Source organism: Idiotropiscis lumnitzeri, chromosome 2 (genome assembly GCF_059441095.1).
Source record: "Idiotropiscis lumnitzeri isolate Australia: NSW breed Sydney's pygmy pipehorse chromosome 2, RoL_Ilum_1.0, whole genome shotgun sequence".
Lineage (NCBI taxonomy): Eukaryota > Metazoa > Chordata > Actinopteri > Syngnathiformes > Syngnathidae > Idiotropiscis > Idiotropiscis lumnitzeri.
Window position 1 is genome coordinate 34448513 of NC_142392.1, and position 13824 is coordinate 34462336.

Genomic DNA, 13824 nt, shown 5'->3' on the forward strand with positions numbered 1-13824 from the left:
CAAGTACAACAATTTTTAGTAACGCTCCTTAATCCAATCCCACATTTTCCTTTTCTGATGTCGTGCAAAATGATGTAAAAAAAAATGTGTTCTCCTGAGACTGATTAGCATTTTTTCATTGATGGACTGTTTCACATGATGTCCGTAACCGGAAGGACACGCCCTAAGGACGGCCAACTGGAACAGCTGCGTAATGACGACATTATTGGATGGGTCACTGCCGGAAGTCTCACTCCATTCACGTCTGGCCCTGGCCACATAGACCAGGCCTGTCTCCTCCGCTCCCCACCTGAAAGATACAGCAACATCGGCCCCAACGGGGCCAGAAATATCTGATGCACGGCACGGCCAATCTCACCTGAGGTGTCCCCATTCAGCCGGTGACCATCATGCTGGTCTGTAGGTCTGGCCTCGGCCTCAAGTAAGGACAGTTCCTGACAAGTAAATTTTGTCCCGCATGTAACTCTGTAATCCCCTCTACAAAGAACCTACCCTTGCGTTAAGTGAGTAATTTTCATAAAAACAGCGCCACCGCCAATTTAACTGAAATTAACCTCAAGTATCACCGCTGTGGTGCCGTATATTATGGAAAAGTCTTAACAATACAACAAAATTTTGCCCTATCCTGGACTGGGTGTGTGTTATCTAGTCGCGCACCCAATGTGAATATTAAAACTGCGGAGCACATGAGCAGGCTAAAGCAACAACTATATCTTAATCTGTTTTCATGGAACCTAACTTAGAATATCTTATATCTCCCTCCTTGTTGAGGAGAAACTCCGGGATGGGCGTGATGCGGCGCTATTTGAAGCGTTCTCCGACCTTCTGGTCACACAGGTCACATGTCACCTAGAACCTGTGGAGAGAACTGGAGGAGTGGCACTTGCCAGTGAGAAGGGGTAAATTACCTCCCTTCTGAAACGTTCAGCTTTGCATAAATTTTGTGTAATAATGTCAATCAATCATTCACTTGATGCTTGAATTTGATTAGTCCAATCTGTCTCCAATAACAATTTGAAAATCAGTACTTGGGAGTGCAATAGGGATCCAGGTTGATCAGACCTGTCCGCCCATTGCATCCAACGTGCTGTTAGGGCTTGCCGGTGCCCTCAATCAGGTTTCTTTCCTGAGGCCCGTCTTTTAAACATTCACTCAAACCACTTAGACATACAAACACTTTTTCTGTCACACTTTCATTCACCAAAAAGATACTTTCCAATTCCACACAGAGACCCCTCCCTCGGCGCTAATTTAGCCTCAATTTAGCCAGCATATGCCAAAGTTTACCACTGCGTTTGTGGATTTTCCCATTCAGTCCCCGCGATGTAGTTTCTCCTGTTCCTCCTGGACGTGGCTGACGATCCTGCACCTGTGACGTCAAACAGCTCATAGATGTGGACGTTAGCATTCTGGTAATTATGGAATGCTGTCTTGTCCCTTAAAAGTTGTCATGTCAGGGCTGGTGTCGCAAAGTCATAAAACATCTGTCGTCCACCTTTGTTACATTTGATACACATCAGTTAATAAATCAGCTGCCGAACTATTTAATCCAACTTTATACTTGGCAAACCTCTCATCAATTGCTAGACATCTCCTGTTCTAAAGATTTTCTTTGAACATGATCATAAAATGTTTCAATTCAAACCTATCCCAAAAACCTAATCCTTTTGTGTCATGGTCCGTCTTATCCTGTCATGTTTTTGTTTTGTGTTTGCCTAGCTGGAGTGGGGGCGTTTCCTTCCAGCGCTTGTTCCTGTTCATGTCGTCATGGCTGGAGAGACACGCCCACCAGCCACGCACCTGTCACTCGTCAAGTTATTGATTACTGCACTATTTAAACACTCCACGCTGACTACTCAGCGTCTGAATATTCATCTTGCTCATGCTCATGTCCCAAGTTGTGAATTCTAGACACCTTGTTATTGCATTCCGTGTACCTTGATCCCGTTCATTGTTAGTGTTTCCGTTTTCATTTATTGACCTTCTGCGGTAAGCGATTTTTGTTCATTTTGTTCCTTGCCTTTTGCAAGCCTTTTTCGTTCCCGTCGTTATTCCCCTGGTGTCAGTTTTTCCACCAGCGTCTTTCGTTGCACTTTGTCGGTATTGCGTATGATTATATATCTTATATATATTGTCCGCACCCCAGCCACGCCTCCCCATCTCCAACCCTCACAAACAGCTACCGTCCATCGGCCACTCGACCCCCATCTTTCCAACCTCATATCTGCAACTCCCCCTGCTCATCCAACTGCTCCCACCAATCTTTCCCCACACTCTTCACCCTGCTTGCTTTGACTTTTTTCTTTCAATTTCCTAATCAACTCAGAGTTTCCAATGGTCACATTTTGTACGTCCGCGAGACACATGCTCAATGAAGCCTTTGTGTTTCAGTTTCATATACTTTTTATCTCAAGTAATTTCATCGCCAATCCTCTCCCGTAATTTAATTGCTAATCATCCCCTGAAATTTTTATACCAATCATAATTTTACACTCCCACCATTTCCCCATTTTTAATCAACTACGACTCAAGCAGTGTGGAACTCTCACCGGAGCAAGGTCCATCCTATCACAGATTTTTCCATGTTTTGGATTCTCCTCTCTGTACTACCAAAATATCCACAACTTCATTATTTATCCACTCCAACCAATCAGGCAGTTTTATCTTATCACCGTTAGGTTTCCCCCTGTTCTGTTCAGGGTTGCATTCACTCACACGATCGCTTGAACTTTCACACGATATATTGTATGCACCACACGTTACTTTAAGCATGTTTTGTTGTGCGTGTGGGACGCAAACCCCACTCTCTCCTTTTTATCATCACTCACCAGACATTAACACTCTACTTTCTCTTACACCCCCTAACATTAAACCAATTGAGCATCATAGGACATAGACGCGGGAATTATAAACATGAGACACAACAACCCAGTAGAACGCAGCACAGCAAGGGCCACAAATTGCCACGGGACACACACAACGTATAGACAATTGCACAACAAATACATGTCACAATTAACATTCAGACAACAGCACAAACACACAACAGAGCAAGTGAACCACATTGGAACACCCCGAAATCAAGAAACTGTCAACAATATTGGAACACCTTAAAATCTATTCTATATTCCAGCAACCGGAACGCTCCACGCCTCGGTCAACCACATATACCGTGACTGCCCGCTCTTTTACCGTGACTGCGCGCTCTTTATTGAGGTTGCAGTGCGACCATCAGCTCGTCAGCTGTGCACTTCCCTCCACCGTGTATGCCTCTGCAGCGACAGATAATGGTGGTCCGAAAGATCCAATCTTTCCCAGCCTCAGTCCACTTATATACTATACTATACTAACTATACTGAGCGTCACTTTATTGGGATCGCCGTGCACACATTCTGCTAGTCAGCTGTGCATCCCCTTCTTCGACTACCGGAGCAGGAGTCCCCCTTTTTGACTCCGGGTGCTAATTTCTGTTGCCGGCCGACAACAGGAGCCCCCTACTTATTTCACCTGCGTACGCTTCCAATATTACGAGTAATCCATGCGCAATCTACATTCTATACAAAGCATGCAACCATTCCTGAAGTGCAAAAACGATATATCCAGAAACACTGACAAAATTTAACGGTCTAATAATCGACCACGTCTTTCCACTCTACAATATAACAAATCAGGAGACTTTGAATAAACAGGCTCTCCCCTACCTTTGTTCTGATTGTCCAGGCCTGGAATATTGTAGAGTGTGAAGAACAAGCCGCAAGGACTCCCTTTTTGAGAAAATCACGTCGGGGTCACCAAAACTGCTGGAGTTGAGCCACCGAGAAAACGAGAAATATTACGTAAATGAACCTGAAAAGCCAAATTTACCTACCGTATTTTCGCAGCCATAAAGCGCACTTTAAAGTCCTGAAACCCGTCCAAAAAAGCCAAGGCGCCTTTTGAGGTGGAGCGCCCATTTTGTGGACCAAGTGCAACAAGTGCACTGCTGGGCTGACTGCGAACATGAACTGCCTGCACACTGCTTATATAGAGAGAAGGCAGGCATGGCTAACAAAGCAGGCAGATGTGGGAGGGGAGATGGGCGTGAATGACAACGCAAAGGCACGCCCCCAGTGCAAAGCAGGCTCCAGTGCCCCTGTATGGGCAAATGTGTCTGCTTGCTCTGTCGTTAGAGCTTTCGCAAGAGCCGGCATCAAGAGGAGCCGCACACAGCAGCGACACGGGAATCTGACAATGACAAGAGGGAACCTGGCGTGTTAGTGGGAGAATTTGCCCAGCTGTTTATTTCTGATACAGAAGATGATTTTGATGGATTTGTGGATGATGACTAATTAATAATAATGTGAGTGCATTGTTAAATAGTTCAATAAAATACAACCAAACTCAGTTTTGCTCCTGTTGCCTTTTTAAAAACAGCTAGCCACGCTATCTTCTGTTTTAGTGTGCATGCATGTTAACTAAGGTATTGTAGGCAGAATTTTGCTGGGCCTACACTATTACGCTATTCAGTTGATTTGGGGTGATAGTTTTAGTTTTGATGTAACACCATGATGACACATTGTTTGTTGATTAGTGATTTGCTCACACCGGCATTGTGTCGGCATCCCATCTGAGGGGCTACGCGGCAGCGAGACGGCGAGGAAGACTGATAATGACTCTCGTGTTTGGTGGAGAATAGTGGATACAGAAGACAAGGACTTGGTGCATTTTTGGATAAGGACAACTTCTGCACGTTGTTAAAAGCTAAAATAAAATACCACAGAACTCCCGCTGCCATTTTAAAAACACGCGAGCGCGATTGAGCAGCTAGCGCGACTGCTTGGTTGCTTGGTTCTGTTTGCGGCCAATGATACCGCGCGTTCTATCAAATACAGAAATAGCACCCTCACCTGGGACTGCGCCCTTTGATACGGCGCGTCTTTTGGGTGCGAAAATAAGGTACTCCAATGCGTGTTAGTTTTTTGTACTCAAAAAGAAAAGGGTCAAATAAAGACTCAACAACAGCTGATTATAGTTGCAATATTTTAGTTTCTTTGATTTCTGGAGTTCAGGAAATAGTACAAAGACAGATATCTGGGCGGCTTTTTCTGAATCTGACGAGAAACTATAATCAGACGAGCACAATCGAAAAATGGCGCGCTGATCTCAGCCCAGCCTCACATTTTATAGGAGGTTTTCTTTGTCAAGGGACATGTAGGTTGAATCGGTCGTCCTTGCTCCTTCCCACGTTCCACGTCCAAGGCTGACCTTCTCAGGCAGGCGGCAGTCTCTCCGTCTCTCCTTCCCCTTGTTGGAATTTATCTTTATATCAATGTTAGAATTTAACTTTAACCCAATGTAAACTCAAATAAGTAATCTGACTCCAATTTGCGACCTTACCCAACTCTCACTCATCCAACAATATGCGCGCTCGTTCTGCAATAGAAAGGTATCAGGAAGCCGGCATTTTCACGCACAAAGTGGATTTATTCCCAATACAGAATTTCTACATGGCACCTGGTTCTCGGGTCCCTCTCAATACAACTCTACACCTCTCTTGCCACCAGCGAATGTGTTCTACCTTCGAGTTGCCCAGTACTGATTCATACTATACAACATGCAAATGGCACAGACAAAGGCATCCTGGCATGATTCTATTGGCTATGTGTATTGCAGTTAACTTTAGCTCGCTCTCATTGGTCTTTCTCCTCCCGCCGAATCCCGTGGCTCCTCCTGCGTGCGATCCCCCGATGGCCGCTCCTTCAGCCAATGCTCCCGGAGTCATCTCGTCTCGCTCAGCACCATCTGCTTCTAAAACATTCCATTCATGCACAACCCCCGCAACCAGTTTCGCGCCACCAGTCACACTCTCAGCATTTTACAATATCACATTTTCATACATTGGATGCACCAACATCTAATGAACTATGTTAAGCTCAAACTCTTATATTCCTTTAATAGTCAAAAGTATGAAATCCTTTAAGTGTAACCGAAGTTTAGACCATGCTAATGACCAGACCCTCAGGAGAGGAATGCAGGAAGATTGGATCACAGCTGCACCACAGGAGGTGTGAACGAGACCCCTCTGAAACAATGGACTTCCATGCCAGGATCACAAAAGTGGCTCCTAGCAGTCCACCCTTTGTTCTGTTTCAGGTTGACTGCCATTTACATTATCCTTTAATCCCTCTCATGACCTCAGACATCTGAGGTCATCACTTGAACACCTTATTTCATTGCTGCACACGAGCTCGACATCATTTGCCATAAAACTAAAACACATCAAACAATTAGTAAAAGAATAAGAATCAGTAGAAAATTTCATTCCAGTAGACAATTAGTGAAAATTAGTACAAAAATGTCATTCCAATAGAAAATTAGTAGAAAAGTTCATTCCCTCCTTCTGGCCTCAGGTCCCCGAGGCCATCTTTTCATACTCACATCCTGGACTCCCGGAGGGCCACGGCTACCTCCGCCTCCTGGGGGTCCTGTTGAGGGATCATCATGTACTGACCACCCGGAGGGAGTGGCCCAAACGTGCGTTCTATTGTCTTAACAGTTAATGATCTGATACATGGAATACAGCAACATCCGCATAACACCATAATAGCGGCAAACACAGCGATAGAAATCAGTACTGATGCAATCAGGCTTTTATATTTACCAAAGATGTTGAACCAGTCAGAATACCAACTGGTGTCCACACCTGAGTGCTCCTTCATTTTGTTACTTAGCGTGCGCAGACCCTCCAATGCCTTGGTAAGGCGACCGTCAGGAGATGTATTGTTGGGAATCAGAGTACAACACTGATCCCCAAAAATACCACACACCCCTCCTCTTTCGGCTAACACCATATCTAAGCTTATTCTGTTCTGGAATGCCATACGAGACGTGGCAGCCAATTGCTCATGCACTGCCTGGAGTGCTGAGGTGGTAAAATTCGCCAATCGTTGGACATTATAGTGGACATAATTAATCCGGTCCACATTTTTGTTTACTGTAACGAACAGGAAAAGGCTCTCCCATCCTGCCGCAATTTGATCCACCAATTTATACTCGTCAGGGATCCCTCTTGGAACTCCAATTGCATCTATATACGTGGGATCTCCTGCATTCAACCATTCTTGCATGTCCCTTCTCTTCCTGTTAAGGAAGGGGATTCTTCCCCATTGTCCAACACCTTCCCACTCCGTTTTGGCCAGATCTAAGGCTGTCACACTAACTGGCATGATCAGCGTTACCAGGGCGCACTTACCTGAGGCATTGGTGGGAAGCCTATCGTACAGCACTTTCTCTCCACACCACAGCCAAACATCATCACGAGCGAGAGGGATTCCTACTGGCAAAGACACATTTTCATTACACCATGACTCCTGGAGATTTCCAATCCCAGGACCAGTCCCATTTAACTTTTAGGCAGGTGAACTTTTGTTTTGCAACTTGGGTGTCAAAAATAGGCTCTTTCTTTTTTATTCCCACATCATTCCATGGGTGTGTCCAATTAAAATTGTACCCAAGTGTTCACCTGTGTCGGTTGTTTACATTTCAGATTTAGCAGTAGTTGTTGTGTCTGTGTCAGCGTCTTACCATCATCTCGCTCTGCTCCATACCATACCATTCCATTACATGCTCCTTTCGCTCCATCACTTCTGTCATCCCGCATCCTATGTTCAAACGCCAACATCGTCCACACAAAGCACACGCCAGCAAGCAAAATAGTCAATAAGTTAAACAGTTGCATCGTCATCGTCTTTGTTCAGACTTGAAAGTGTCTGACTTTGATCCAATTCATGCCATCTACACATTCCCTCTCTTGACCTGCCCGTCCGGGCGGTCAACCTCTAAGCTCAACCTTGGCGGGCACAAATACTGGGGCCGGGCGCAACTGTGAGTTATGGTACCACTGTTGTTCTGTAGTTCCCAATTGGATGGCGTGTGAAGTTCTAGCCAGAACACTAAACTGTCCTTACCCGCGAGATTGAGTCCACCTCCGGGAAAGCACCCGGAGATTGATGTACGGAGTGATGTCCGACTCCAGTGATGCTGAGTTCACTGAGTTCAAATATCTAACTGTGTTCCGAGATTACAAATTAAGCCTCGAGCTAACGCTCCAATTTTGACCGTTAATTGACAAATTTTAAAGCAACCCAAATGAAATCGTAACCATTTATGCTTAAAATAAAAATCCCAAAACTATAATAACGCAGATACCGAATTAAACCTCTATTATTATTTTTTTTTTTTCACGCAAGAAAAGGTGCTCTACAAGACATAGACAGCTCCAAGACCGCTGCAGTCTTCACCTCCTATTGTCTCATGATTGGCTCAATCCACCTACAGGCTGTGCCCACACTGATTCTGTCAACTGGGGGAGGGGGTAGAGACAGTAAAAACAATCGCGGAGCTGTGGAGCCGAGCCCCAAATCAGTCGGGCCCTGGGTCCACAACACCTCTAGCAGAGACACACACAGAACTACCATTTCCGAGCGACCCTTCCCTGGAAATTTTGAAATTTAGTAATGTCCCCAAAACCAAAGAATTTGTAGTGGGTGCTGAAGTATGATCTCCCGATTGTGACGCGGAGTATTCAACAACTATGGAGTCTAGATCTCTAGTATGATGACGCGCATCAATATTCAATGCGATTTGTGGCTCGGCGAAAGTAAACAATTCATACCATTTCCGCTGTCCAGGGACAAGGCACGCGTGCGAGGCAACGCAGGTAGACATAACAAATATATAATTCTAACGCAAGATGCACTCATGACTAAATTTGGATGAGTACATTTTTGATAAACCAAATCATGTTTGTGATCACATGTACAATGTGATGTGTCAATTGGTGAATTGAATGGGTGGCGGTTGCTAAACCACTCAGACCAGAGCAGGAACAAGGCATACCCACCGCGGGAGGATGGGAACCAGGTTTCAGAGCTGCCCTCAAATGTTTCAGTTCAGTTTAGCCACAGGGAAGGAAGAGAGCACGACATATGCTCCCTCCGTGGGATGTGCACAGTCAAGTTCAGTCCCATCCGGGAATGCCACTCGAATTCCAGTGTTCGTTCAGTCAATGGCAGTGACTCAGGCAATCTTGAGAGTCCACATGGCTCAGTGGGGGTTGCGGAAGGAGCTCATAGCTCGCCCCAATATCCAGCACCATCGAAAACTTGTCCATCCACCGTCCCCGGAATGCCAGGACCTGCTAGTCCTCGAACGCTGAAGCTCCGCGGCCCCCTGTCATGGAATGGGGTACGAGCGGGTTTGTGTCAAGTGCGTTGGGAGTGGGTAACGGTGGCGCCCCCTGCGCTGGTGGAGCTCTTTGTGACAGATATGGCACCGGAGGATGGCACATTCCAGAAAGTGGCTCGGCATGGACAGCTCATCACCCAGTGACCCCACACCCCGCAGCCAGAGCACACCCCACTCACAATCCCTGTCCATAACCACCCGTACCTCTGTTACCGCGGTCCCGACCTCGTTGACCGGCCTGCTTTGGACGCCAGTCTGCTGTGGCGCTGAGTCACCCGAACCTTGCCCAGAAGCAGCAGAAGTGGAAGGAGCAGCTGCCTCCCTTTTTCTTATCTCTCTTGGCCTTCTAAACCTGCAAGTACAACAATTTTAGTCACGCTCCTTAATCCAATCCCATATTTTCCTTTTCTGATGTTGTGCAAAATTATGTACAAAATGTGTTCTACTTAGCCCGAGTAGCATTTCTCATTGATGGACTATTTCGCCTGATTTCTGCCACTGGGAGGGGCACGCCCTTGTGGACGGCCAACTGGAACAGCTGTGTAATGTCGACATTATTGGATGGGTCACTGCCGGAAGTCTCACTCTATTCACGTCTCGCCCTGGCCACATAGACCAGGCCTGTCTCCCCCTTCCCCACCTGAACGACACAGCAACATCGACCCCAACGGGCCAGAAATATCTGATGCACGGCACGGCCAATCTCACCTGAGGTGTCCCCATTTAGCTGGTGACCATCATGCTGGTCAGCAGGTCTGGCCTCGGCCTCAAGTGAGGACAGTTCCTCTTAAATAAATTTTGTCCCGCTTGTAACTCTGTATAAACCTCTTAGTCTGGTGTCTCCTTTGTAGGAGATTTCAACCAACGTGACCTCTTTACGTGTCGAATAAACCAATGTTGACCTTTCTGCTATCTTTACAGCTGTGAGAGCTGTTACTAACGCCTCCTTCCCCCTTGGGTAATTACAAATGTCTTATCTTCAAACTTCTTACAAGCACCCAGTATCCTGGCTTCACTAATTTAGTGCCCCTGCTGGGAGACAGAAAGAGCTTTGTCACTCTAAATTTGCGCCTGTCTTTTGTTTTCCTAACATTTTTCACATATGGTCAACTAAAGTTGCTTCAACATCTATTTCCCATTTGCTCTTAAATTTGAGGTATTCTATAAGTTCTTCCAGACAGTGTTTTACAATGTCTTAGTCCTAAATACAATGAAATACGTTACAATGGAAAATATCAGAATAAAATTTCATACATCCAACATGAGACACGTGCTTGTGACCACTTCAGGGTCATTTTTGTCTGAAATATCTCCTCTACAACAACTTACCCTTGCGTTAAGTGAGTAATTTTCCATAAAAACAGTGCCACTAATTCGACATTAACTTCAAGTATCACTGCTGTGGTGCTGTATTATATGGAAAAGTGAACAATCCAAGAAATGTTTGCCCTATCCTTGACTGGGCGTGTGTTATCTAGTCGCGCATCCAATGTGAATATATCTTATATCTCCCTCCTTGTTGAGGAGAACCTCTGGGATGGTAGTGGTGAGGCGCTATTTGAAGCATTCTCTGGCCTTCTGGTCACACTGGTCACATGTCACCTCAAACCTGTGGACAGAACTGGACGAGTGGCACTTGCCAGTGAGAATGAGAAGGGGTAAATTATCTTCCTTCCAAAACTTTCAGTTTTGCATAAATTTTGTGTAATAACGTCAATCAATCATTCACTTGATGCTTGAATTTAATTACTCCAATCTTTCTCCAAAAACAATCTCAAAATCAATACTCGGGAGTGCAATAGGGATTCAGGTTGATCAGGCCTGTCCACCCATCGCATCCTAAGTACTGTAAGGGCTTGCCGGTGACCTCAAACAATTTTCTGTCCTGAGGCCCGTCCCTACAACATTCACTCAAACCACATATGCATACAAACACTTTTCTTTCACACTGTCATTCACCAAACGATACTTTCCAATTCCACACAGAGACCCCTCCCTTGGCGCGTCCGCCTTGATTTCACTGAGATTTGTGCTGGCAGATCCATAATTTTGCCTTAATTTAGCCAGCGTATGCCAAAATTTACAACTGTGGGTCTCTGGATTTTCCCATTCACTCCCCGTGAAGTTGTTTCTCCTCTCCTGGACGCAGCTGACGAAACTGCACCTGTGACATCAAACAGCTCATAGATGCGAATGTTAGCAGTCTGGTATTTATGGAATGATGTCATATCCTCTAAAATTGTCATGTCAGCGTTCGCGTCGTACAGTCAAAAAAAACATCTGTCTTCCACCTTTGTCACATTTAATACACATCAGTTAATAAATCATCTACAAAACTATTTAGTCCAACTTTAAATTTGGTAAACCAATCTCCAATGGCTAGATATTCCCCTTTCCAAAGATTTTCTCTCAACATGTTCATAGAATACTTCACTTAAAACTTATCCCAAAACCATAATCCCTTTGCTTAAAAATTTAAATTTTAATAAGATTGTCGCCGCCCTGCTGTTCCTCAGGCATCCCCTGCATGTTTCAGTGTTTAACTTGTGTTCTAATTCCCTGCTAATTTGTATTTATTGTTAGGTTGAATACATATATTTTATCCCGTACCATACTACACTAGCACTGTAAAAAACTGCTCCACACCTCAATGAGAGGCAGATGCCTGAAGATTAGATCAACGTCTGCAACATCGAGGGGGGTGCCGCGACACACCTCTGAAACAAAAGGACTGTGACCTTCTTTCGAGAGCACCAAAAGGCATATCTTCCTTTTCAATCAGTTAACGACTGCCATTGATGCCTGTTTTTCCTCTTGTGTCTGAAATGTTTACATGTTCCTGCTGGTGCTTCCCCCCCCCCGGGGCCAGCACGGGCGTCTCCACACTCCCCTGCTGTTCTCCGCGCACCCTCTCTCTCATTATTCACAGCCTGTTCGATCAATTGTATGGTCGCTGGTGTCATCTGTGAATCGTTATCTTTTGCATCTCAAACCATTCTGCTCCCCCCCCATTAATGGCGCCGTCGGATCGGGCGGCGGCTCAAACACATACTGTTGCGAGTCTGGCAACTGTGGATGAATGCCTCTCAGACATTCCGTCTTTTCTTCCGCTTTTTCAATCACTTCATCCTCTTTCTCTGACTTCCTCCCCCTACTTGGGAACGAGCATCTAACTTCAAAGAGCTGTTAACTCTTTGTTAGAGCACACTCATGATTTTACGATTACACCTATACTCATTGCCTTCTGTAAAATCTTTCTCACTCTTATTTTTTTCCTTTAATTTTCCAAATTCACTGTAGCCTTACCAAAGCCACTCAAACAATCAAGGTATCAAATCACAAACTACAAAGTCAGGAACCACCTATGCTCTTGCAAAGTTTTCTCATGCTCTCAAAAGCTTCATTCAATTATGATTTCTTAACACCAATCTTTTTTCTTTGTGTCATTTCCATCTGTGCATTTCATTCCAGTTACTAATTACAGTTACCTTAATAGAAAGACCATCAACTAAAGTATGAAACATAAAATATTTATTTCTTCAATTCCTCCTTACAGCAGACCCTAATTCTTATCCTTTTCATTTGTTCAAGTCACACCTTCTTCAATACTGCCTGTTTAATCATCCTCCTTTCAATGGAACATTAATTGTTCCTTTCTCTTTTCTTATTGAACTTCCAATCTCTACACTGACACAATTTCTTCTCTTTTCTCTAGCTTTCTTTCTTTCTCTTTTCTTATTTCATCCCTACTTCATGTTTTTCTTCTCTTTTTTATGTTTCATTTTTATGAATTTATCCTTAATCTCCGTGCCACACCCGAGACCACTATCACACTTACTCTCCTTCGCCATCTTGAAATCCACTCGTGTGTGTCCCAACCACTTCTTACGCAGAACAATTTTAGCCTTCACATTCACACAGCTTCCACACAGACACGTAAATCCCAGATTTTAAACCGTGTCCCGATACGTAAATCCCAGATTTTATACCGTATCTTAACCACGAATAGTTCCAAACTATTCTAGTAGGTAAATCCCAGATTTCAGACCCTACTAACGTCCACACTGTTACACTTTTTATTATTTTTTTTTTAACTATACTACTTTACTTTTGCGCCATTAATTATGCTAGAAGGTAAATCCCAGATTTTACACCCTAATAGCGTCCAACACTTTTACGCTTACTACGTTCCGCTCCTCCTTCCTCTTATAATTTAGCGTTGCCAATGTGCAGAATTTGAAAGGGTTCTGCTTACCTTGTTTCACTGTGGGCCCAAGAGGAAAGATGGTCGGATGTGTGGCTCTTTTATACTTTATCCTTTCTCAGGTCGTCACCTGGTGTGGACGTGCGAGACCCAGTCTCATGTGGTTTTTCTCGAAGTTCCAAACTTCTTTTACCTCTCATGCATCACGTCAGGCGTCACCATAAATTGTTGGAATTTATCTTTATATCAATGTTAGAATTTAACTTTAACCCAATGTAAACTCAAATAAGTAATCTGACTCCAATTTGCGACCTTACCCAACTCCCACACATCCAACAATATGCGCGCTCGTTCTGCAATAGAAAGGTATCAGGAAGCCGGCATTTTCACACACG